At 37.7% G+C, this 26,733-nt stretch overlaps 1 long non-coding RNA gene across 2 annotated transcripts in view; it reads right to left on the bottom strand.

Annotated features, from left to right (window-relative positions):
- LOC136020516 (uncharacterized) overlaps positions 1-26,733 on the bottom strand; it is a 132,921-nt gene that overhangs the window by 32,888 nt on the left and 73,300 nt on the right. For both annotated transcript variants that reach the window (XR_010615355.1, XR_010615354.1), the window contains exon 3: positions 18,376-18,443. This is a non-coding gene — a long non-coding RNA (uncharacterized LOC136020516). The remainder of the gene's footprint in view (positions 1-18,375; positions 18,444-26,733) is intronic.

Genomic DNA, 26,733 nt, shown 5'->3' with positions numbered 1-26,733 from the left:
AAAAAAAGTAAGTTTTCCTTATCCATGACATACACAGTGGACTAAACCTCCTACTTTCTGATTAGCCTTGCTTTATCACAAAGGCATTTATTTTTGAGTCATGAATGACTGGATTCAATTAAAATATAAGCCCACCTGGCAACTAAATGAAGATAGAAACTCTCTTGATATTCAGTGGAAAACACTAAAAATCACCAGTTATTGCCAGAGGCAGCTATACCTAAAACTGTTCTTACATGGGAATAGAATATGTTCTATTACTGGATTAATGTAAACCATGTAGTCTCTAATACCCTGTTGGGGGTTAATTTAAAGAAGGAGAAAAATGACAGCACTTTCAAAGGTCCAAAGACTTTGTTGGTTTTTTTTTTTTGCTTCAAGCAGCAAACATTACAATAGCAGCACCATGGGTATGTGCAAGGGTGTCATAAATTAGAGGGTGACTTAATAAGGCAATAGGACTTTGCATCTACACTTAAAACCTGGCAATTCTTTAGCAAATTTATTGACTCAAACTGCATTTCATTCAGTCTAGCGCAGCTTTGCCAACATCTCAACTTACTTGAAAATGAACTTTGCTACATTTAAATATACATCTTCTTAGTTTCAGGCTGACTCCTAGCTTATCCCACACTGCTAAAAATAAAGTAAGGTACAAATGTTCATATATATAAACTGTGTACGATATTTCCTGATGAATTTGGTCTTGAAGTTGTACCAAACCACCTTTTTAAGCTCCTCCGAAGGAAACAAATATTAACATTTCATTTCTTACAATTCCTAAGCTCCACAGAAAATACAAAACCTATATTGGAGCACTGTGTGCAGTTCTGGTGTCCGCAACAGAAAAAGGACATGGAACTGTTGGAACAAGTCCAGAGAAGGTCTATGAGGATGATCAGGGGACTGGAGCACCTCCTGTATGAAGATAGGCTGAGAAAGTTGGGGCTGTTCAGCCTGGAGAAGAGAAGGCTGCGTGGGGACCTCATAGCAGCCTTCCAGTACCTGAAGGGGGCCTATAGGGATGCTGGGGAGGGACTCTTCATCAGGGACTGTAGTGATAGGACAAGGGGTAACGGGTTAAAAATTAAACAGGGGAAGTTTAGATTGGATATAAGGAGGAAATTCTTTCCTGTTAGGGTGGTGAGGCACTGGAATCGGTTGCCCAGGGAGGTTGTAAATGCTCCATCCCTGGCAGTGTTCAAGGCCAGACTAGATGAAGCCTTGGGTGAGATGGTTTAGTGTGAGGTGTCCCTGCCCATGGCGGGGCGGTTGGAACTGGATGATCTTGAGGTCCTTTCCAACCCTAACTAGTCTATAATTCTATTCTATGATTCTATTGTATCTAATGCAACCTATAGTACAGAGTTCCAAAGGGAGACTCCAGGTTACTGATGGTGCTTACAGCAGCTTCAATCAATACCAACCTTACAGTCATTTATTAGATTCTTTAGCTGTTAAGAACCTATGCCTTGGGGGTGCTGATGGTTTTTTGTGGCATGATCTATTTATCCTGCTCCTGCAGAAGAAATGCTCTTGCTCATTGTCTTCACCAGGTGAGACTTCCCTTTAGCAGTGGGAATAGAGAGGGACATAGCAATGGAAGTTGGTCTCTCATGGGAAACTTCACTCCTCAAATAGTAAGTGGTTATTAGAACTTTACTAGGATTTCCTCAACTCTCAGGAAGCAACAATTCCCTTGTTAATAATAAGCTCTACCAGATACACAGTGGTCCTGGAAAGCAGGGTGGTGTTAAGCTGCTCGGAGCTTGTTATTCCTGAGCTTTGGGTTTAGGGCTTTGTTTTGTTTTCCTCTCTTCTTTTGTGTGTGTGCCTTTTTTGAAAAGCAGAAAACCGAAAAGGTCACTTCATGCTTCTATGTTTTTTCTTTAGTTTTACATTCAGTAGGAATGTTCATTGCTCCTTCCATTCTTCTATTGATCTGGGTGGAGAAGAGGCACAGAGGGAAAATGACAAATAGGCTGCATTTGTCCCTTCCCTTCTGTCGTTTGTTTCATGGGTAAGTGAGTAGAAATGAAGACAGCATGTTCCATGCCGAATATTGAGAGCACAGAATATGGCCTCTAGCTGAAGCACAAATAATTTCTATGCATGATGAATCCTTTCAATAACAAGAGCTCTGCTAATGTGGGATCAAATCACAGTCATTAGCTCTTGGCACTGCTCTTAAAAAGATGATATAGAAATTTGAATGGCATCCGGCCATAGTCCAGTATCACACACACCAGCCAGTATCTCAGACGGTAATTTACTTCTCATCAATGTACTGGAATAATTAGAAAAAAAAGCCATCTGATAGGATAAACTCCTCTAAAAGCAATAGTCTGCTTAAGAAAATGATGGATCATTCTAAAATAAGGGGCTGTGGTGTAATTCTACTGATGCATGAGTTGACTCTGAGACAATATCAAGACCTGTAACCCTGTGTGACAAGTGATTTTCTATGGCAGGTAACAAACTTCTGAAACAAAATCAGCTACTTAGTACTTGCTATTTTCAGCCAACAGTGCCTTTTCAAACCACGATAATCATAGACAGAGTCACAGCAAAAATACTTTCCAAACGAGTTCAGGCTATTTGTGATCCAGAAGCTTTACGTAGTCATTTAGAAACACTTCTCCCTGCCTCAGGCTATTTTTTCACTTTTTTAATACAGTTCTAATTATTATTTTTACATAGTAGTTACTTTCCCCATTTTAATTTATAATACCATTATTTAGTACTTTATCTATTGGAAAAAATTATTGTTCATACCCTGCAATGTGTGAATTACATATGCTATTAAAATCCCCAAACAATCACCTTTCCTCGGTTTAAGCATACCGGGTATTTTATTTTTAAACAGTACTTTCTTTCAGTAATCGTGCATGCACGAAGATATTTTACATTTCATTCTTAATGAATTTTTCCATTAAAAGAAAACTAGTAATTAGTAAAAAGAGTTCTACTTAGATGGCTGCTCTGTATTCCCTGTGTTACTGTTCTTTAGGGAACAGTGTATGGTAAAATAGATACTGCTGTTTTCTAAATGAGTTTCCACAGAAAATTAAACTTTGGCCTGTGTTTCACATTCTTTCATTCCAGATAAGGGATGTCCCCCGTGCATATGTTGTTTTTTTTTGCCAGTAACTGTACTAGAATAACTACTGCTTTCATAAACAGTCACTCGGCTATTGGATTTGTTAGTTTGATACACTACTAACATTCTAGGTCTGTTCAGAGTTTGTCAAATAGAAATGAAATCCATTTATTATCAAACTGGGCTGTGGAAAAATGCTGGTTAATAGATTCTCTTTAGATGCCAGCTGAACAGTATGCATGTGGCCATGGTGCCCATGGGGTATGCGTCACCCCTAACATCATGTTTGTGCCTCTTACTGATATTAGGGAACATGCAGTTCTCATTCTACTTACATCGAGATAGCCTGATAATAAAAACTGGACTCCTAGACAGTGATAAAAATCCTGCTGACCAAATAATTCCAAAAATCCTTCATACTTCACTAAAACCCTAAGTGTCAATAACATAAAAAATCAAATAATTGAACAAAGGAGATACAACAACTGATTCAGTAGTTTCCTACTCCGATTTCGTGGTTTATTTCACCACAGAACACACCGCTTTCTAGATCTAGAAAGCAAACTAAAATCCTCAGATTTGACTCACCCTGACTAAGACACAGATTATACCCTCCCAGGCCAATATTCAGTAACATGAAGAAGAGACAAAAGAGCAGTGTCATGGTTAGCTGATAACTTCCCCTGTTGTTATCTGCATTACATACAGACATAGCACTGAAGCAGTCTGTATTAAACTGAGCCAAAAAAATAGAGGATAAAGTGGGACAACATTTTAAAGTTGAATCAATGCACGCTTATTTTGAAAACAAGTAATTGTGCCATATGATCTCTTCTGGAAAAAGATAAATGTTTTCTTCCAAACCTGTTTTGCTGACTTTCTATGCAGCAATTAAAATAGAAGATATGGAAATAAATTTCCATTGATTTTTTTAGTTAAAAAGAGAATGTAACTCTTTGTTACCAGATATTCAACTCAAAATAGAACATGACAGACAAACATCTGCACCTAGCACTCTTCTGCTGCAAGTTACCATATTTTACATGTTCCCTCTTAAAAACTGGTATTTATTTGCTACAACGAAATATGAAGATCAAAATTAAAACAATGTTTTCATCTTCTATTCAGTCAGTTTGTCTCATTTAAAAGAAAAATCAAAGCTTGAGCTATGTGATCTCACCAATAGGTAAATCTCTGTTTTTTAGGTACCAGGACTTCTTCGTAAGCCATTTGGCTGAATTAAGTTCAACCTTCCTTTTTTGTGACAACTCATGTCATGACATTAAAAATCACATTCCTTTATTCCTCTCACTTTAAATTATACCATCAATATCACAAAGTGATTCAACAGAGAATTTAATAAATGCTACAGAATTATTAAAATCATAAGAGGTGACTACTTTTCACATATTCCTATAGTTCCTCTTATAATTTCAGTGAGCACCTTATATTCTCAACAGGAAAAAACAGGTGCTTTGAATATAATGGGAAATAATTTGAGGACATAAGTCTGGGGAGGAGCAGTAACTTAAATTCCTGTCACGCCATGCCGGTAATCGTAGCAATAGCACCATGCATGCATTCATTAAGAAAGCATTCAGTTACCTCTTGGCAATCACGTTTAAAATGATTTAGCTCAACACCCTATCCCCAAAAGCATACATCTGTACGAAAATAAGAAATAAATTATTTAGAGGTATAAATGTTTATTGAAAACATTTGCATCTGACTCAATCAAGTGTTTAGTGGTATACTTTTCAGTATGACTATTTTACTTCCATGTTGTTGCTTAGTTTTTAAATGAGAATTTTAGGTTGCATTTTTCAAACAGAGCACTTTCCTGTTTCCCCCATCTTCTGGCAGATAGTCCCAATCTAGTTGCTAGAAGATGACTTGGAGTTTCCTACTGGAAACTGGAATTGAAAGTATACGCATAGGATTGGACAGATCTTCTATTAAATCCTAAAATCAAAGAGAGGCAATACAATTCATATGACATCTGAATGGAACTGCCTTTGCAAAGCAAGCCTGATTCATCCAACAGAGATGATGCCTACTATCATGGAGACCAGACAAATCTGCATCAGACTGAAACAGATTTCAGCAACATGTTTGGGTTACAGTAAGTCACTTTGAATCAGGGACCTCTCAGAGCTAACACAATTCAATCTTTCTTCAAATAAAGAAATTGGCACAAGCACCCGTAATCTCTGCTTGTTTCTCTCTTGTATCACTGAACACTCAAAGTGTAATACTTTTTTGAGTATTTCTGAGTAGGAGAAAATGAGTTGCCACTCCAATCTGCTTAGAAACCTTGTATTAAGGTACTGAGTAAGCCTTAACTCCTTCAAGATCCCAAGAAACTACTACCCAAGGAACTAGGTAACTTGTTCCAAAGACAGCTAGGCTGCTCCCATACCAGCATTATTTGGTAAGTGAGCAAAAAAACCAGTCATTCAGAGCAAGTTTCCCATGGAGGGGGCAGACATGGAGGCAGCAACAGAATCAACAATCCCCACCACCTCTAAGTCCAGGGACTGCATTCCCAAGTACAGTTTCTAGTTTGACCTTTTCCTATTTGTTTAGGTTACCAGTGGAGTGCACAATTCATATTTCCTTAGTGGACTAGTTATTTAGTCTATCAACTCGATCTTCTGTTTATTTCCTGAAGGCTTAGATTCCACCTAAGGCAAAACAGTCAAATGCACTGAGGTTCCACACTGTGCCAGATCACATATACCACAACACCTTCAGCATTAACTTGCAATGGTTTACCAAGTTACCAAAAGAAATTAACTTTTTCTTTCCTACAGCATGTTTTCTTTCAGTGTATCCTACGGAGCTCTAACAATGCTACTGCAATATGCCACAGAAAGCCAAGTGACCAACTCAGTTATAACTATCACAGTTATTAGTTTCTATTTTTATTAGGAATGTATCTCAAGACTAGAACCCATTTTGCTAGACAATGTGCAAATATACATACTAAAATTTACTCTATATACTAAGGTATATAGACTAAAATTATTTTGATTAATTTCCTTTACTTGAGCCATAATCCACTATCATGAATGCATTGTGTTAAATGCTGCACATTTTTTCCAATCTAAATATTCATAGGAAAAAATAGAAAAAGCAGCTAGTAAATGGGAAAACAACACTACAATTAATTCTGCCTCATGAATAAGAAGGCAGAAAGAGATTAAATTACTACATTCAAGGACACACACACACACAGAGTGAGTGGCAAGGCTGGGAACCGAATTTCATTTCCTGAATCCCACTTCAATACCTTAACTACAATCCCACCCATCCTTTCGGCCTACCTGCTTTCATTTAGTTTAATTTGTTGAATGGCCAGACAAAGAAAAGCTATAATAAATGTGCTTAACAAAAGCCATTTAGTCAGGAAAAGGAGGAAAAGAGGAGCCTCCAAAATAAGTTACGGAGCTAACTATGTGTAAAATTAGATGTTTTAAATCCTTCAGTTGAAATAATATTAAACATACAAACAAGGTTGTGGGGAGCGTAGGAATACTAAGGGAGAAGAACCTTTCAGTAGTGCTGGAGTTGGAAAGGAAAGAAGGAAAGAGAACTGAATGTAGAGCGCAGCAGTGAAAAGAGGGATGGGAGAAAGGGAAGGCTGTGGCAGCAGGACAATGAATGAAAGGCTGCCCTAGTGAAAAATAACTTCACATCAGGCGTAACACTGCAGACCACCTTGGCCAACAGACCCTGCTTATACTTTTCAAGTAAGTGAGGTCTGATGGTCTTTCTTCCTGCCTCTCCCACCTGGAATTACATTTTTTGTCACTGCAGCTCCCAGCAAGATATCTACCATGTGCTGAGATACTTCTTTTAACAATCACTTTTTTTTTGCCCAGGAAGTATAGATCTTTACGCCTCAGATTTACTCTTTTCCTAGAGACATGTCTGAGGATGGACACATTCAGTACTGCTCATCACAACTACAGGCACTTGAGCTGAATACACAGAAGGAAAAGAGCACAAGAAACCTTCTCGCTGCCTCGTCGCATTTTTTTTGTGATTTTAAACCTTTCCCTTTGCAGCTAAAAAATCAGTATTTCTGGGGAAACAGAGTTTGCCTAAGACACATTTATACCTAAACTAGCTGTAAACCACTGATTCAAACCCTGTGATCTACAAATATGTGCATGCCTAAAGTGTCAAACAAAATCTAGTCTGGCAACAGAGAACTTACTTTTGTTAGGATTTGACTGTAGATGGTGCAACTCCTATGAAAGGCACTGAGACTGCTTAGACACAGTCAAATTCACAAAATAAAAGCCTAGGTTCAGCACAAAACGAGCAGACAAAATCATCTCTAGTATTCTTTGGGTTGAAGTTATGTCACCTTTTATTCAAGGCGTTAGTGACAGCCCTTGCAGAGATTTTGCACACTGCTCACAATAATACATAAATTGTTGTTTTTCAACTCACGCACACTTGTGGTTTCATTCTTGAATTTTAGATGTTGAAAAAGTTCCTGAGTTACTACAGAAGGAGAATATACCACTATAGATAAATCTGATTTTCAGAATGACTGGTTGTCAGATTCCATATTGTTCAGATCTTATTCATTAAAACTGTTAGAGAGCATAAAGTTGCTAACTCTAACTCACACGTAGCAGCTTGGCATACAGATGTTTGAGATTCAGTAGTCAAAAATCCCACAAAGGAAATTCACGGCTATTATGGAAAACTTTGCTGCATTCATTTTCAATTGTATTCCTGATTATCTCTGAGCATCCAATTTCAAATCTAATTGTCTGAAGGACAAACTGGAATAAGCTATATAGGATTAATATTTTATTTTGAAATATGAAAATTCTAAAATATAATGAGATGCTTTTTTTCTTTATGAAAAAAAGTATTTTAAAATATAACTTGAAAATTTTATACTTTTGCATCCAGAATATTCCAGCAAATTCCATTCTTGTTTAGCACATGCTACACTTTTTGTTCACTCTATGATCTCCTTAAAATCATCCAGTCAAATCATTATGAGCTAATGTATTTAGTTTCTAAAGTACATGAGAAGAAAGCAACACAAACACTTTCCTACCTAGGAAGCCATGACTATTAAGCTAACTCTTGCCTGTGTATCCACTAATTACAGGCAGCCCCACTTCAGATAATTAGAAGTAAACAAAGCACAAGGCCCTTATTTCTCTCCCAGTCAAGCCTCACCTCCAGAAAAACCAAGACAGATTCTACAGACTTTTATGTATGAGTAACCTTTATTCAGGCAAATCTTCTCAATAAAATCAGTATTTCAATTGCAAAGCCAGCAATGACTCACATGTAAAGTTCTACTGTACTGAACCCACTAAAAAAGATTAGAATGATAGAGAATCATCTAACTGTATGTACTAGAAGTTATGGTTCAAAATCTTTTGAATTCATTAGCTTAACAATAAGGCTCCCACTGCATGCTAATCATTCAATGCACCTTCCTTTCTTGAGAGCAACGACCAAATCAAATATGTTCTTTTTAATTTGGTTTGTAAAGAAACTACATATAGTTTTGGAACTCCAGAAACAATCAGGAGTAGCTCATGGAGTAGTCATATTCTGTTGGGAATCTTATACAATGAAGAGAAAAACTCCGAATAATTTACACTCAAATCAGCCTGATTTACAGCCTTCTGTTCTATCACTGTGGTAGAGAGAGTACAGGAATGAATCCTCACAGGAAATCTACTTTTAACAAAAGAAAAAGTTACTCAGCTTCAAAGACTGACTAGGCCAACTTAACCCTGATAGCGAGACACGTAAATCCCAAAGACTCTGAGAAATTAAACAAAGTTCTCACAATGGCTACCAACTGGCTATTCCTATCCAAGCTACGACAACGCCATAATGGATCTGGTCCTCATGGTCTCAGGTGCTGTGCAAACACAGAACAAATTGACTCTCAGGCCAAGGATCTTGCAATCAAAGTACAAAACTGTTAAAAAAAAGATAGATACAGATGAACAATAGAGTCCAAGGAAACAAAACCCCAGCATTAGCAAGGGCAGGAGACCACATCGCAGCAAGCCTTGCTATTGTTGAGTTTCCTGTATCAAAAGAGAGATTGAAGGCACACGGAGGAGAGGAATGCATATTTCTAATTGTTTACAAGGAGCCTTTGTCAAGCACAGGAGCAGCACAGAAGAAATCACAGAGACTTCACACTGAGCTCATGGATGCTGCTGTCACCGGCCACTGTTCCAAACCCCGCGTTTGAAAATTTACACCAGTTCTGAAGGCAAATGTTTAGACTCTTACACAGGCAAAAACACCACTGAAAAAACAAAGTGTTTACCAGAGCATAGAATGAGTAAAGGCTGAACAAGATCCTCAGGCAGCATAGCCTAACTTTGAGAAAAGATTCTTTTTTAAGGAATCTGAGGACACTCACTGCAAATATGGCTCTGTTGGGAAAAAAGTCCCAAATAACCAAACAAAACAACTGCATTTTAGGCTCTTAAAATCTTACTGTTTAGCAGGGGATTAATTCTTGAATATTCATAATTTTCCTGAATTTGGAATGCATGTTGGAAAATGAAAAATCAGGAGATGTCAGAAACAGGGAAAACAGCCAGACTTCTCCAGCGTGAAACATATGTGCTTTATTTATCTAAAACTAAGGAGAAAGAAGTTCTTTACAGCACATAGGTAAGCTATTTACAAACACAAAACTCCCACTGAGATCTTCACCTTCCCTGCAGTTGATTCCTTGACATCAGCTCAGGTATTAATTACATAAATGACCCTCCTGCTATAACAGCCACGTGCGGAACACAGAGTGCAGAGATCCTCCTCCATTTAGGAAGACAAGGATTTGGCCTTCAGGAGGCTTCTGACTGCAATCAGCTATTGATACTGGTTACTGTCCGATGTATACAGCAGTTACTTACACTGCATAGGTGTTCCACGAATATCATCTGCTCTTTGTGGGGATGAACAACACAAACAATACCCATGAACACAAGAAAATGGTTTGCTATACCTGAAGAGGCAGCTTCCAGAAGGTGTTCTATACCCTGAGAGACTGAAAAGGCTGTATGCTCCCCTTAACAGAAGGCTCAAACAACTGGTGTGGGGTTTTTAAAACTATTCTACAAACCAGTTCCCAAGGATCAGCTGCCAAGGATGAGCTTTGGAAAGAATGTTTATTAAATCTCCTCTTCAAATGCAAAAGTATAGAAGACAAAAAAGGAAAACAGTTACTGCTTTTCAAGGGAATATCTAGTTCCTAAAAGTTGATGATATTTCTCATACATACTAACAAATTTCATTTAAGAGCACTGATGAATGAAACAAGAATCTTCTATGATATATTCTGCACAGACAGCATTGCTTATGTAAAGACAGGGAGATGAACTGAGAATAATCTGAATTTCTTTATCAGAATTGTAGATACATGGGACTAGAGGCATTTAGACGTAGCCTTCAAATTCAAAGTGTGCAACTCAAACACTGTTTAAGGTATTCCACAATTTTGTATTGCAGCTTTAAATAAAGGCATTTATGAGAGAGAAACGCTGGCATTATGCATTCCTCATGAGATTATTTTATGTACTATAATTATTGTGATTGGAGGACTGAGTTCTGGAATAGCCTCTCTCCTTTCCTTGGGCATTCTGATTATCGGTAGGAAAAAGGACATGGGTGTTTTAAAGGTGATATGTTTGGGTTCTGCTAAAATACCATGACAACCTTCAGTATTATTCACTTTCAAAGCTTTTCCAGAGTAATCTGTAAAGAAACATCAAATATTTCATACTATTAAGGCAGAAAAGGAAAAGTGTTCCATTTCATGCTTAATTTATTTTGTAATTATAAATCTGTTGGTAAACAGTACCATAACAGGCTTTGCTTTGTGCCCGCTTATGCTTTTGAACTATTTGAGTTTTAAATACAAACAACATGAAAATAATTAACTGTTCTTGGAAATGACTGGCTTGATGGGTTCATCCCAAAATAAAACTTAGCATTCATCACATACACCTGTTAGTAAAGGACATTAAAGAAAATAGACAAAAAACAGCCTGGCAAATTTTAAGCTTCAGAACAGGAGTAATCAATTATAACTAGAACAATTTAATATTAATTCTATCGTAACTATAGTCTTTTCAGAGAAATCAGGAAAAGTTTTCAATTAAAGCCACTTTTTGTATAAAAATGTTAAGCTAGCATATAGGTAGCATCTCACAAAACTCATTTTATTATACTCTCTCATATGTACTGGAAAGAAGACGTTTAGCCTCCTCTTGAGTATTTTAGCTTTCTGTCGCTCTTTTTTGAGAGACATGATCACTTAAGGGGGGGGGCTGGTATTTAGGCATTTATATTAACAAAATGAAAGACTGAATTCACTAACAGACAGCCTACACTGTATTGTAGAAGAGCATCTTTTGTTCTGCTTCACTGTTGCAGTACATTCTCCTTAAAGTAGGAGTAAGCACTATCCATACAATGACAATCAAGTCCATTATCAAAAGAGCCTTGTATGAAATATATAAAATTAGAAATACATTTTTAAAACAGTCTGTCATTTAGGAGTCTTTGCTCATGTCCACATTCAGTCTTTATTGATCAAAACACCATCATGTCTTCTAATATCTCTAGCATGGAGCAGCATTCTGTGTAATCTCACATCTGCTGAGTTGTTAACAACTTCACCACCAGCCCCATGAGTCCCATGGATTTGCAGAACAAACAGATCTTGGAACTTCTATACCAGCAGAAATAGGCATAAATATTTGCTGGATATCAGAGAGTCCATAGTTTGGTGACAAGTATTAGGTAAAACAGGGGTTTGTACGTAAGAAACATAGTTCAGTTTATATGGCATTACATACAAATTCAGCCAGTCTGGTATTTCGGCTTGGATTAATAAGAAAGTTCAAGTAGCCATGCCCCTTCCAACCATTTTATTAGACCAAACAGACAACAAAATCTAAGGCTCTTTCATCACTGTAACCTGAGTAAAAAGGAAAAGCCTACTAGGCTGTATTTAAGTAGAGCGGTTACTCCTTCAGACCAAGTGACTATGTTATGAATACAAACTTAAGGACCAGCGTAGGTAGGTGCCTGTGAAGTAGTGAGCACTGTGGCAATTTCTCACTGAAGTCTGTCAAGACTGCATAATCCTGAAGATATGCTCCATAAGGGAGATAGCAAGCTAGTTGTCACTCAAATCAAGCCATCAGCTGCATAGAATAATTCGAACAGCAGATTGGAATTCCCCTATAGCCCTCCCTCTCCCAGCAAATCAGCTCCTAAAAAGAGAGCCAGAAAGTGACTAAGTAATTTTATAGTGAAATATATATTTAAAGTAGTCTGCAAGAACAAGAAGAGAGTGGACAGTTGTGAAATAACTTGAAGTCAAAATTTGATTGAGAAACTAGGGTATTTTTTATATAAACACGTTGCCCACAAGTTTAAAAGAAGTCTTATAAATTATTGGCCTTGATTTTTAACAGAACGTTTTACTGAAAATAATTTAACAATCTTTCCACGCTTACTCCTTCTAGAATCACTGAAGGTGTAAATACCCTTGTTGTATATTGGTACCTTTTGATACACAAACATCTGGCTTTATTTGTCAACTTGTATTCTCTTCCCTTTGTCAAGTGCTTAAATTGGTTGAGAGAACGCTTTAGTTCACATTTGTTTCTTGGAAGTATTATTATACCTTTTGATGTCATTCCTATGACAAAGCTGAAAACTGTTTTATGCAACTAAGTTATCTTACCTAGACTGAGGAAAAAAATGGCTATAAAACCAAAAGTATGTCTTTTCATGTCATCCTTGTGCAGTGTGGAAAGACTGAAGTATGAGAACATAACTGTTCTAGAATATGATTAAATCATTTTCATTTATACAGATTACTATCATAACATTAATCAAAATGTTATTTCAATTATAACAACAGAATCACAGAATCACAGAATCCCAAGGGTTGGAAGGGACCTCAAAAGATCATCTAGTCCAACCCCCCTGCAAGAGCAGGGTAACCTACAGTACATCACACAGGAACTTGTCCAGGCGGGCCTTGAATATCTCCAGTGTAGGAGACTCCACAACCCCCCTGGGCAACCTGTTCCAGTGCTCTGTCACTCTTACAGTAAAGAAGTTCTTCCTGATGTTCACGTGGAACTTCCTATGCTCCAGTTTACACCCATTGCCCCTTGTCCTATCACTGGATATCACTGAAAAAAGCCTAGCTCCATAAAATGACATTGCATGATTGCTAAAGTTGTTCATGAGCACATTCTTGTACCAAATAGTCCTGCTATTTTAGATGAGGCCAACATTACCTCAGGTTGCCTCATGAAGTCCAAAAGTTCTCATCAACTCCATAAATTTTCCTTATGAAGAAGTGATTACCCATTATTCATAATTTATTATTCACCTGAAAAAACCAAGCAAATCACACGTAAAAATAAAACCAAAAAAAAGCTCCAAACAAAAAACGAACCCAAATTGTAACTCAGGCAGAAGTAATTGATTACAGAAACAACAGCAGAACAGAGAAAGGGAAAGGTTTTGAGAGCAAAAAGGGCAAGCCAGTGTTGAAAGTCAGTGACAGTGGAGTTCCTCTTTTGTATCTAATCCCATCCTTACATCATCAACTACAAATAGAGCAGTTCTAAAAACAGCTGATGGCATAACTTGCCTACAGAAATAGCAAACACATTTAGTGGTTATGTCTATATGTATTTATCTCCATGTGTATATACAAACAAAAGCAATTAAAGGGAAAAGGCTGTTTTACCGGATAATTTGTTTGCAACAAATGATCTCACTAACTCCTTGAAGGTTATTAAATTGATTCTAAATTATGTACTAATAAAATATGCAAAGAACACACATGCTTTCCCTGTGTTTACACAGTACTCAGTATGCAGGGATCCTGACGCAAGACTAACAACTTTTACTTTTGTCATTTTTTTCCTTTGCTCTCTTCCTAAGAATAGACTTACTTCTAAAAATCTTAATGCAACTGTCACTACATTCTGGAATTAGCATTAAGAAAATCTTTCTGTACAGTCAGGAGGAATATTTCTTGGCATAATATGTTTCCAGCATCATTTTCATGAAAGGAACCAAACCTTTGTTCAGTGGAAATGCTGGGAATGATTCCAAGAAAAGAATAATAAAAATCTATACAATGGCAAATTATACCAGTGGGACCACAGGATTATGATGGACAAATGGTAAACTGAAGACAACACCAGTAGATTAGGTACTGCAAACCTGAAAGCCTTCTTCCCCTGGAAATGGGAAAATCCTGCATCAAGTAAATTGTTTTTAATATCTGTATAAACACACCTTCTTAAGATCAAATTCCACGTACCAACGATCTCTGTCTGTTTACTTTAACTGCATAGTTAAGATTTCAAAGTTCTCTGACTCAACAGGTATCATCTAGGCGTCTAAGTGCCAGCTTGTGGCTACACTAGACCTATGGAGACTATGTGGTATCTGGGATTTCTACAGATGTCACAAGCGCATGACAGAGCTACACTGTTGCTACCAGACCTAACACACACTGATTTATCGGCACATGCCCAGAATCACAGAATAGTTAGGGCTGGAAAGGGCCTTAAGATCATCTAGTTACAACCCCCTGCCATGGGCAGGGACACCTTACGCTAGACCATGTCATCTAAGGCTCTGTCCAACATGGCCTTGAACAGTGCCAGGGATGGAGCATTTACCACTTCTTCGTGCAACCTGTTCAGTGCCTCAGCACCCTCACAATAAAGAACTTCTCCCTTATACCTTATCTGAACTTCCCCTGTTGAAGTTTAAACCCTTACCCATTGTCCTATCACTACAGTCCTTTCTCCAGCATTCTTATAGGTCCTGGAAGGCTGCTATGAGGTCTCCAGGCAGCCTTCTCTTCTCCAGGCTGAACAGCCCCAACTTTCTTAGCCTGTCTTCATATGGGAGGTGCTTTAGCCCACTTAAGAGAACTTGAAATTATGGAACTAAAATTTGGCCCTGTTAACGTGTTAAAATGTGGGATCAACAAATCAAGTCTACTGTGCCTTTAAAAGTTCTGGGATTTCTAAAATATAAGTGCAGCTTTCGAAGACATGCAAACTTGATCCCTCCACTGTTACAGTGAAACACTGTGTTCCATACACACAAGAATCAAGATGCTTAAGTTTCTCATTAAAAAAAAAAAAAAAAAATAAATTTCACAAATCTCTGGGCAGCACAAACTCCAAAACTGTACCTTACCAGGGGACTCTATGGTCAAAATGTACACAATATTTCAATTGGATTGATTGAAAAAGGCTCCAGGTTTATTTTCCCTATATCATCCAAGTAGAAGGTCATTTTAAAACCCTGTAGAGTGATCATTTTGAATGATTTTGTTATGAGAAATTAATTTACAGGCTTACGCACTTTGCAGAAATGATAAATCTCTAAAGACTTTTTGAGCAGTGAATAATGTACTTGTTCAGGAAACTAAATCAGAGTGTTGATGAAGCTGACAAAGGCAAGGGGTGGTCTTATCTCTAGACTGAGGTCAAATGATTTCTGGTTGGAGGCAGCAAGACAAAAACACTCACTTTCTAACACCGAACAGTGCAAGACAACATCACCGTTTCTTGTGCAGGAGCACAGTTCTGTCTTAATGTCCTAAGCAAGAATTCTTGAGAATGAAAAACAGGGGACCCTGACTAAAATTTGGCAATACCAATAAGAGGATTCTTTCTCCCACATTGAAAAAGAATGATGTTTGAGATTTAAAGGGTGCCGATTCTCTTCATGTTTTAAAGCAATCCTAGAATCAAGTTTTTAGTTTTTGAAATACAGCTTCTTGTCTTTACAGTATTTAGAGATAGGGTCTTCAGTGCTAAAAACTATCATTTGGGAATGTTATTTTTCATTTCATCCTAATATTTCCTTCATTAAATCCTCTGCATCAATGCAAAGCATATAAAAGACAATTTATATGACTCTGACATAGAACACTTTAGGGAATTCAATGGTCATAACAAGAACTAAATCCATGACACTGGCTTAAGCTTGGTAATAAGCAAAAATCTGAACAGCTTTGATTGTCCAGAGGTGTTATCCTAAATCAAAATCATCAGACAGCATGACCGAGGCGAACATCTGCCTATACATATATTTATATTTCTCTAAAAATTCTGCTCTTTCCATTTCCTCCCTTTAAAGGTCAGCTCTTTGGTGTGATACTCTCTATCCATTTTGCCCCCAGAACCATTATGCATTATAAATTTCATGATTTTTTAGAATACATGAATTTGTAGCCTCACTTTTGTCCCAGAGGCAGCTACATTTTGATGAATGAGATCTCAGACTAGATAGGTAAATAGAAAAAGGGTGAAGGATGTAAGCTTGCAATGTATAATTTATTATAAGCGCCACAAAATACCAGTGCTGAGAGAAAACAAATTATTGGCCTCTCATGCAATGACCATGAGAAGGTGATAAATATTTCATAATATAGTGCTCATCAGACATTTGAATGGCTCATCTGTCCTATTTATGCCAGCTAAAATGAATTCAACCTATCAGTGGTAAATGTATTTTTAATGTTTCTCTTTACCTTCTGTGAAAGAGGCAGCTAAAAAGTCCATCTTCCACAAGAATTATATTATTCATTCCATTACATACTGTAAACAGTTTACTCGTGAATAAGCTTTTCCTGTTAAAACCAGCCCTGTACATCTTAAGGAAATTTCACATCCAATGCTTATTCTAGTTACTAGGAAGCAGAAATTGTCACAGTTGTTTTCCAATATTTGGTATATTGATAGGAAAACACATACTGAATTTCAAAAACATTTGGAGACATCCACAGGTGCCATTTCCTTTGGAAAAGAAAAGCCTAACAGAATAACACCATTTAAGTTGTTAAACGCCTCCATAAATGGAAAAACTGTATCATGTTTTTGTGCAACAAGGCATCCGTTCTTGTACAAAACATTTCAAGTTGTCACATCTGTATAACATAATTTAAGATGCGCCAATTAAACAGTCAACAAATACGATCAACCTGTGACGGGGGGGTACCTCAACATCATAGGATTCAGACGGCATCACAATAAATAATAATCCCATTGACAGCGCCACAAGATTCACATAAACTCTGAACAGTTCTTTATTAAGTAGCCATGTAGTCAGCAGTCAGTTAATTTGAATTTTATACTTTCTACTACTACTTCTTAGAAACTCTTATCTTGAAAATATGTCCTGCAAAAAGCCATGCCTTTGAGGAAGCTTCTAAGTGAAACCAATGACAATGGCTATAGGATGCTACTAGGAATCTAAAAATAAGACTGAAAGCCAATATACACAACTTTTGATATAAAATTTGGCTCTAAGAGCATATGAGAAATAACAACCTCTGGATATGCAACTCTGTCACTGGCTTAAAAAACAAACAATTCATACAGGAAAGAGGTCATAACTCGAAGTGTCCTTTTGTAACAAATACAAGCTCAAAAATCAGCAATTGTCTAAATAGAAAAGGGCTTCAGCCAGTTGAATTTGTACCTGTTAACTGTCAACACTGTATGCATTTGTTTTCCAGCTGAGAACTTTCAAAGACACTCAGAAACTCCAATGAAGTTATAAGAGCCTACCACAACTAACTCATAAGACTAAGCAATTGGAAACCACCTATTACCAATCCTCAGTTAACTTCTTTGGAATATGACAAATACTGTAAACATTCACTTTATGCTGTCCCTGCTGTTTCTGACTCCACGTATTACCAATTTAAGGCCCTATTAGATCAAGATCAAGAAATTTAAAATTCCTGGTGCTAGGTGTTACTTTGCCTTCCAAAATCTCTCTCTTCTAGCAGTCATTTAGGCTGTTAGTTCTACTATTCCTAATCCTAAATGTTACTCTAGCTTTAACATGGACTTGGAATGCTACTGTCAAGCAGAAATCAAGACTACAGAATTCAAAAGATGCCAACTCTCAATTCACCCTTCTGTAACTTCCTGAATACCATAATTCATTCAGGATCAGAAGCTACAGAGTTGGTCTCTAACCTAACTTTTTCTGAAATACAGGAAGCAGCCAAAAGAAAGCCAAAATAAAGCCAGACCTATGCTTACATATTTTTAATTATACTTCATTGAATAATGCAGTTATTCTGACATACAGCCTCTACTTTTCCTAACCCTGTCTTTGTGGCCTTAACATTTAGCTTTAGTCCACTACAATCTAGCAAGTTTAATAAGGAATTCAAAGCCACTTACCTCTCTAGAACTTTGCTAATACTGCCTGCACTGGGCTTCCACAGATGATTCTTCTCCTGGCTTCATCCCTAGAGATAGAATAGACGGGGAAACATGAAGAATTTAGAGTCCTGAAAATCCAGGTACCAACAGCTATTTAAAGGTTATCTTTGGGGCTCAGAAACAGAGAATTCCTTTCATTTCTATACATCATTGATATTGTTTGACTTGCATTGCTTATAGTCATTCTTCTGTTGCCATGATGCGTATCAGGCTCACAAGAGTGAACAGGTTCACTGCCTCTACACTGACAATAACAAACACAGATGGTCACTGCTATTATTTCCACTCACTCCGTGTGTCCTTGTGCACTTGATGGGGTCTGGAAAATGGCTGTGTTACTCCACCCATGCAATACTGACCATCACAAAAGCTGTTGGAGCAGTAATAACAAGACTGAGTTTCAGAAATTGCTGCCTCCCAGTAACAAAAACATACGAGTTCTCACATCAGACACAGAAGGTCCTATCAAGGATACTGAAACTAAAAAAAAATGGGAAAGTATGTTTTGATAACACCTGTGTAGATTAAGAAAACTCAGAGTCAACAATAATAGAGGCTGTTGATAGGGGCTCAGTCTTCTAGTCGTCATTGGAATAAAACCACTATTGAGACCATCAGTAGGTTAGCATGAAAAAAACCAATTGTACCAAGAATCATCAGTTGTTAAATGAGCTGATTCATCAAAATACACCAGAGAATACTTGATCTTTTCATGCTCCCCATGTCCCAGTGAAACACCCTATCCCTCTGAGACTTTTCAAAGGCATTCTGTCTTAGCTGTATCTGGAAGTAGATTGCTCTGGTAGAGGCAGAGTGTTTTGGACACTAGGACACAAGTATGTCTATCAAGCCTGAAGGATAAGGTTAGTAAATAATTACTGACAACTAAGCAACTTTGAGCAGTCAAAATATTCTTGTGGGTAGCTAAATATTTAAATATCAGAACAGCTTAATTTTAAAACCCAGTTTTGATAAGGTGTAAATATTTAGTCTTAGTATTCTACATTTGAACAATGTTTCTGCTCCTCTGCATTTTCCAGTGATGCTTAACACTAGCACCATTTCCTCTTCTGTGCTATATTTTGTGGATGAATGCACAGGTGTTTCAGCTTCCAATGAAGCTTATATTAACTTCAATGCCAGTAAAATCAACAATCAAAGCTTAGTTAAGAAGCTCTCTTCAAACACTTGAGAATGAGTTTCCATGTGCTTTCTACCTAAATAAAACAATTTTCATGACTGTCCTGGGTTCAGCTGTAGCAGTTATTTTTCTCCTTCCTAGTAGCTGCTGCAGTGCTGTCTTTCAGGTATATCTGAGAACAATACTGATAACACACTGATGTTTTAGCTGTCGCTGAGTAGCACTTACCCTGATCAGTGACTTTTCAGTCTCAAGCTTTGCCAGTGCGGAGGGGCACATGAAGCCAGGAGGCAGCAGAGACAGGACACCTGACCCAAACTAGCCAAAGAGGTATTCCATACGGCAGCACATCATGCCCAGTACATAAACTGGAGGCAGTCAGCCAGAGGAGCCAGACCGCTGCTTGGGTCGGGCATCAGTCAGTGGGGGCAGAGCAATTGTATTGTGCATCACTTGTGTTTATTGGTTTGGTTTTCTCTCCTTTCCCTTTTTAGTTTTATATATCTCCCCTGTTATTTCCTTTATCATTATTATTATTAGTCATAATTTTATATTACACTCACCTGGACTGCTCTTATCTCAACCCATGGTGTTTACACCCTTCCATCCCACCCAGAGTGGGAGAAAAGGAGGAAGTGAGCGAACGGCTTCATGGTTCTTAGTTACCAGCTGGGCTTAAACCACAACAATAACAGGAGAAATTCCAAAGCTGCTTTAAAACAGAACTGAACCAGGGCTTTACAATCACATCTACTAGCAGCCAGAATGATATATAGGCCTGTGTTTTTAGAATCATAGAATCATAGAATAGTTAGGGTTGGAAAGGACCTCAAGACCATCCAGTTCCAACCCCCCTGCCATGGACAGGGACACCTCACACTAAACCATCCCACACAAGGCTTCATCCAACCTGGCCTTGAACACCGCCAGGGATGAAGCACTCACAACTTCCCTGGGCAGCCCATTCCAGTGTCTCACCACCCTAACAGGAAAGAATTTCCTCCTTATATCCAATCTAAACTTCCCCTGTTTAAGTTTTAACCCGTTACCCCTTGTCCTGTCACTACAGTCCCTAATGAAGAGTCCCTCCCCAGCATCCCTATAGGCCTCCTTCAGGTACTGGAAGGCTGCTATGAGGTCTCCATGCAGCCTTCTCTTCTCCAGGCTGAACAGCCCCAACTTCCTCAGCCTGTCTTCATACGGGAGGTGCTCCAGTCCCCTGATCATCCTCGTGGCCTCCTCTGGACTTGTTCCAGCAGTTCCATGTCCTTTTTATGTTGAGGACACCAGAACTGCACACAATGCTCCAGGTGAGGTCTCACAAGAGCAGAGTAGAGGGGCAGGATCACCTCCTTCGACCTGCTGGTCACGCTCCTTTTGATGCAGCCCAGGATACGGTTGGCTTTCTGGGCTGCGAGCGCACACTGCTGGCCCATGTTCATTTTCTCATTGACCAGCACCCCCAAGTCCTCCGCAGGGCCACTCTGAATCTCTTCTTTGCCCAATCTGTAGCTGTGCCTGGGATTGCTCCGACCCAGGTGTAGGACCTTGCACTTGTCATGGTTGAACTTCGTAAGGTTGGCATCAGCCCACCTCACAAGCGTGTCAAGGTCCCTCTGGATGGCATCCCTTCCCTCCAGCGTATCAACCGGACCACACAGCTTGGTGTCATCGGCAAACTTGCTGAGGGCGCACTCAATCCCACTGAAATTTTTTTCTTGCAGGGTTTTGGTAAAACACATAGAATTTCATTTCTGAAGAGCTGTACTAGCTGGATCTTACAACACACTAGCTTTCCAAGAGCCTTTGTTCCATCTTACGTTTGTTGCAATACATCTGTTAACAGTTCTGCAGGTGCCTTCATATTTAAGGAATCTAATGAAAATTTCACTATTAAGTTACATCAAGATTGGACTAACAGCCTATCTTCAATCTATCCAGTTTCGTTGATTCTTGTTTCTAATTGACAACAGAAGAAAGAGAAGGAAAGGCAGTCTGAGGTGGGTTTTTTTCAGTATATAAAAGAGACTTTATATGCACTATTTGCAGAAGAATTTCTGGTAGACAAAAGTGGTTTTGAAAGTTATTTTCCTTAAAAAAGTGATTTTTCTTCTGATGCCCCTTTGTTTTGCATTTATTAGCAAGTGATTTATGAAGGAAAGTAGTTAAATATTAGAAGTATGTATTTTTATAGTTCATCTTTACTCAACAATTCCAGATATGCTTTTGCTTTATGAATTCTGAACTCTGTATTCAGTAATTACTCTTTATAGCAACCTAAATACATACTGCATTATTTGTGAATTAGAGATCAATTTATGAATCTCAGAAAATTACTTTTCTTCTATCTAGGAGCCATTTTACAGTCTATCCATTTTCTTTTATCTGTGATTGCCTCTTTTGTCACATGAGCCTTAAGAGATATTTCATACAGATGTGAATTGCATTATTACAGGAATGAAAAGATCCACCTTTGATTTTATGCAGAAGGAAAATTAAGGCTCTACAAATGCTAGACAATAACTAAGGTACAAAACAGGACCTTACATAGGATCACTGTTAGGAATTATATAAAAAAAATACATATATATATATATATACACACACACACATACATATAATGAGATGCTGCAGTCACATGAACTTGAATCTGACAATCAGCTCTAAGTCCCCACTTCAGTATGAAGCAGGATTGCCCCTGCATCCTCCTAAAATGGCTTTCAGGAATTTCCATACCAAGAGATATTTTTCCTATGAATTAAAAGACTTCACTTGACCCTAAAGAATTCTTCCAGTTGGATTTTGTGAAAGCTCTTCTTCACATATTGAAATTAAGTACGCATTAAGGGCTCAGCTCAAGACACATTTCCACTGGAGACCCCTGGTACATAAGATTAAATAAAATTTGACTACAAAAAGAAAACTCACATAATTCAACAAGAAACACTTGGCAAACTACATCATACACACACAGCAGCTAAAAAGAAACATTTTTGCTACACATTTAATGTGCTAATGTGCAGCAAAGTAATTAACACTTGGAGCTGAAATGATTTAGCAGTTCTTTTTCACATGTAACCCAGGTGCCAAAAAGGCCACTTGTGTTTTTATTGCTTTCTCCTACTTCACTCTAATGAACACTGCACACAATGAGAAAGAAAACAAAGGCTGTGATGCTACTCATTAACAAATCAGGTGAATTTTAACATTTTAAGAGTCTGGACCAAAACCTCAAGCAGACAGCTTTATTAACCTGGAAATAAGGTCAACTTCACCTTTTGCCTCCATTTCAAATCTGTAAATTTTATAAAATGGTTTATATAAAGAGTACAGAAAAACAACATATGAGGAAGATAACCCACTGGATGGAGGAAAATCTTCTGCATAGCTGGGCTTGTGCTAAAAACTAACCCACTTATACTTATGCTGGAAGCTATATCATGCCAGAAGCTCTGTCTCATCCACTGGCTGAAAGCTGGTTTTGCACAGTTCTTCAACCCTCCATTCTCCACAGGGAGACTCCCCACCTATCCTCTTATGCCAGCTCCCATCTGCTTCCGAGTTCTTCCAGGAGCCTGAAGAGCCAGGTCAAGGTGTTTCGTCTCTATTTTGACCGCAGTTTCAGTGTGTGCCAGGTCAGAGATTAGTAAGAAATTGAAGGGAGTTTCTTCAGTCATGTAAAAATTCCTTTAATACAGCGACAAATACCTCTGGATCTAGTTTATTGATAGTAACTTATTAACAATTCAACTATGAGAAAGAGCTGATAGTAGACATTCAATAAAAGGTTTAACGTAACTCACTAGTAATGTAAATGACAGGCTGAATTAAATGATGGTCCAAAGCATGAAAGCAGATATATCAATGCAACATCCAGCAGGAAAACAGAATGAAGGCAATTAACACAGGAGGATGGAGATGGACCAACAGAAAAAGAGCAAAACCCAACCGAAGTAGAATCCCTCTGAATTATAAGAATCTAGGGCATGGCAGCTACATCATGAATGTTATTCTCATCTCAAGCAACTCAGTGAGTAAAGTTTTCACCTATGGAAGTACCTGTTTAGTAAGGAGGGTGTGTTTGCTGCTTTAAAGGTGCTACAAAGGCCTTAACACATCCTTCAAGACTGATGTGCACAAACTACTCTGAATCCTTTTTAGTATATCAGGAATCTGGTTTTGGAAATTTGTAATCAAGTTGCAACCCCATTTACCAATAAAACTGCCCAGTGACTCCTGTGTGTGTTTTTGGAGTCAAACCTTTTTACAGGCTCCTCAGTGACATTTAATTGGAAGTCTCGGTGGTACATCTAGCCTCATGGCAGCAAAATGCCTTGAGTAAACAGTAGTAAGCAAACTTCAATGCATTTATTTACCACACAGTTAATAACTTAGGTGAACTATTTGTACTGGGTCTAATATTTATTTTGTCGGAAAATTTGGTACACATGCTTTATTATTTTTGCTTCTTATATGCACGTAAATTCTAGAAATATCCATTGACAAATAGCAAAGTTCAGAACCTTTTCCTGAAAATAAACACTGATCTATTGCTTTTGTATCAAAATGTTACTAAGCATAGAATTCACTCAACAGAAAACAGAAGGTTGTCTTACTGTCTCCTACTGGCATCCTTCACTTCTTTTAAACAAACAGGAACACTCTGAAGAGAACATGTACCACTGAATTACTTTATTTACAATAAAATCCAGCAGTGGTACTATAGTAACTGTCTTCACCATGATTAACACAGGAAACACTTGGAAAGCATGTTATTATTCTTATAAATTACATTTTGCTTGAATTAATTTATATGTACAGTTCCTAACGTATAAAGAGCTCTGAATTGTTAATTGTAACATTCATACTTGTGAGACAAGATGAGACTTGAAGAGCAAGTGCATGTTGCTGAAAGATTTTCAATTTGAGAATTTGCAAACTAAAAAAAAAAAAAAAAAAAGTGCAACATACAGTGCAAGTCAGTCTGTGGCTATCAAACCGAAGGATTATAGTGCCAGCGATGTCCTTCATTAAAGATTTCTGTTAAAATTTAAGACCATGATGCACTTTCAGCTTAATGCTGTAACAGAAAACAATTTTCTTCTGCACTCAAATGCTGTTTCCCCTCTTATCACTATTGTTAAGTGTTAAATCCTCTCTTGTCCGATAACTCTCCTATGTGTTTTCCAGGCAAAATAACAGATTTACTCTGAAAGTTGTGACGTTAAGATGTACTGGGATTATCAATCAGATAATACTGAAGGGCCTGGGTAGAAGTTCTCACTGTAGATTTTGCAGATTGCATTAATGACACCCTTTGGAAACCCTTATCTTCAGCCCACACATTCCCTAGTAAATATATGTTTCGCATATACAGAGAAGTATACAGATGTGATTGAAAAACAATATGGAAAAAAGCAGACTCTTCCTCCCATACTTTCCACAGTTGTATACAATCGACCCTACAGCAGATAGACCTAGAGATGGAAGGAAACAGAACTAAGGGCAAAACTAAGATCAGCTCTCCCTTTCTCTATTGAAAAAGAAGCATACAAGCAGGCACTGAAGGTTTCATAATCACAAAAGCCCATTTGCTCCAGTCTTCCCTAGTAGTAGCCAGACTAAACAGCCACAGAGATAAACTTTCCTATTTGTAACCAGCTATAGCCGAATTACACTTTCTATGCAAAGATTAAAGCTCGACAGAATTGAAAGATGCTCAATTCTAATAAGACAATGGATGCTGCATCTGAACTTAGCATTGCCACACAAGATTTCTTTTCAATAGCAGTCAATTCGTTTACTGACTAGTTTGCCCACAATAGTCCTAAAACCCTAAATGGCAGTATCAGAAAACTGAAGGGCAGTCGACCACCATTGATTTTAGATAACTGGCATTAGCATGGTTTTGAAATATCTCTACAGAAAACAATTGATAATTCATTTGTATTCTGAAACACTTAATTGTGCAATATTACTGGATAAATCAGGAAAAAAAAAAAGTCTAAAAATTAATCAGCTGTGGCAAATCGTCCTTCTCTGGGGTTACAACACTGCTTTCTCAAATTTGCACTCTAATTATTCCATGCTTCAATATCCCAAAGGCAATTATGTATTTTTCAACTTACTGGATAGTGATCACTACTTTCAACAAGACTTCCAGACAAAGCCTACCCAATGCCTTATTTATTAATAATGGCACACACTTTGATTTATATTGTATGCATTCAGCAAAGAAACAGGCTATCTCTTGGAAAGAAAGCTCCCTCATTTAGCAGATAAAGATGTTTCATATTCAACCTAGACATTTACTGAGAGGTAACTGCATCAACAGCCAAAAAAAAAGCCCTGTGGTTGTAGCCCTTTAGAGAAAGAACAGGTCTATCACAAAGATGCGTATGATTGCACAGAATGTACAATGTTGCTAGTATCATGGTACCGTTAGCACATGCATAATGACAGCAGCAGCACTGTCACCCAGTCAATAGCCAGTTCTATTTGCATCTCACTTCTATGCCCCTTGACATCAGTGAGCATTGATGCAAATTCTGCATTTACCATTCCCTCAAGAAAAACTTCCCTCGTCCTTATTGTGGCTTTCCTATGTGGCTGGAGAAACAAGGACACTCATGATTGCCTCAATACGCTAATAACATAGCTAACAAAGATCTTTCTAGTCTGTGCTTTCTATAGCCTGGAGTTTACATTTCTTTCCTGCCACTTCAGGTTTCTGTCTACACTCAGAGAACATTCTTTCATAAACTGCAATTAGACTTTAGCTTGAGAAGAAGAGGGTTTAAAGAGCACAAATAAACTGAAATTCATGTTTCTCTTCATTAAATGGGGATTGGTCATTTTACCTGCTTTAGAAACCACTCAAATATAGTGAATCGATTTTTGTAGTTATAGGAGAAACCATAAAATTTAAAAGGAAAGTAGGAGTGTCGTAAGGGGACAAAAATAAGAAAAGAAAAACCAAACTGATTTTAAAATACACTACCAGTATCCACTTGATGCTATTTAACTTTTTGAAAACCCTTTTATGCATAATATATATCACTGATTCCTTTTTAGGCTGAAATACTCCATCCCCTTGAAAAATTTATCTTCAAATCTCAATTTACAGAATACGTCAGCACCAAAGAATATGAGAAGTTCCTGGAAAGTTTCTTACC

Source organism: Lathamus discolor, chromosome 11 (genome assembly GCF_037157495.1).
Source record: "Lathamus discolor isolate bLatDis1 chromosome 11, bLatDis1.hap1, whole genome shotgun sequence".
Taxonomy (NCBI): Eukaryota; Metazoa; Chordata; class Aves; order Psittaciformes; family Psittacidae; genus Lathamus; species Lathamus discolor.
Note: the sequence above shows the minus strand (reverse complement) of the source record. Positions and strands in the feature narration are given on the sequence as shown.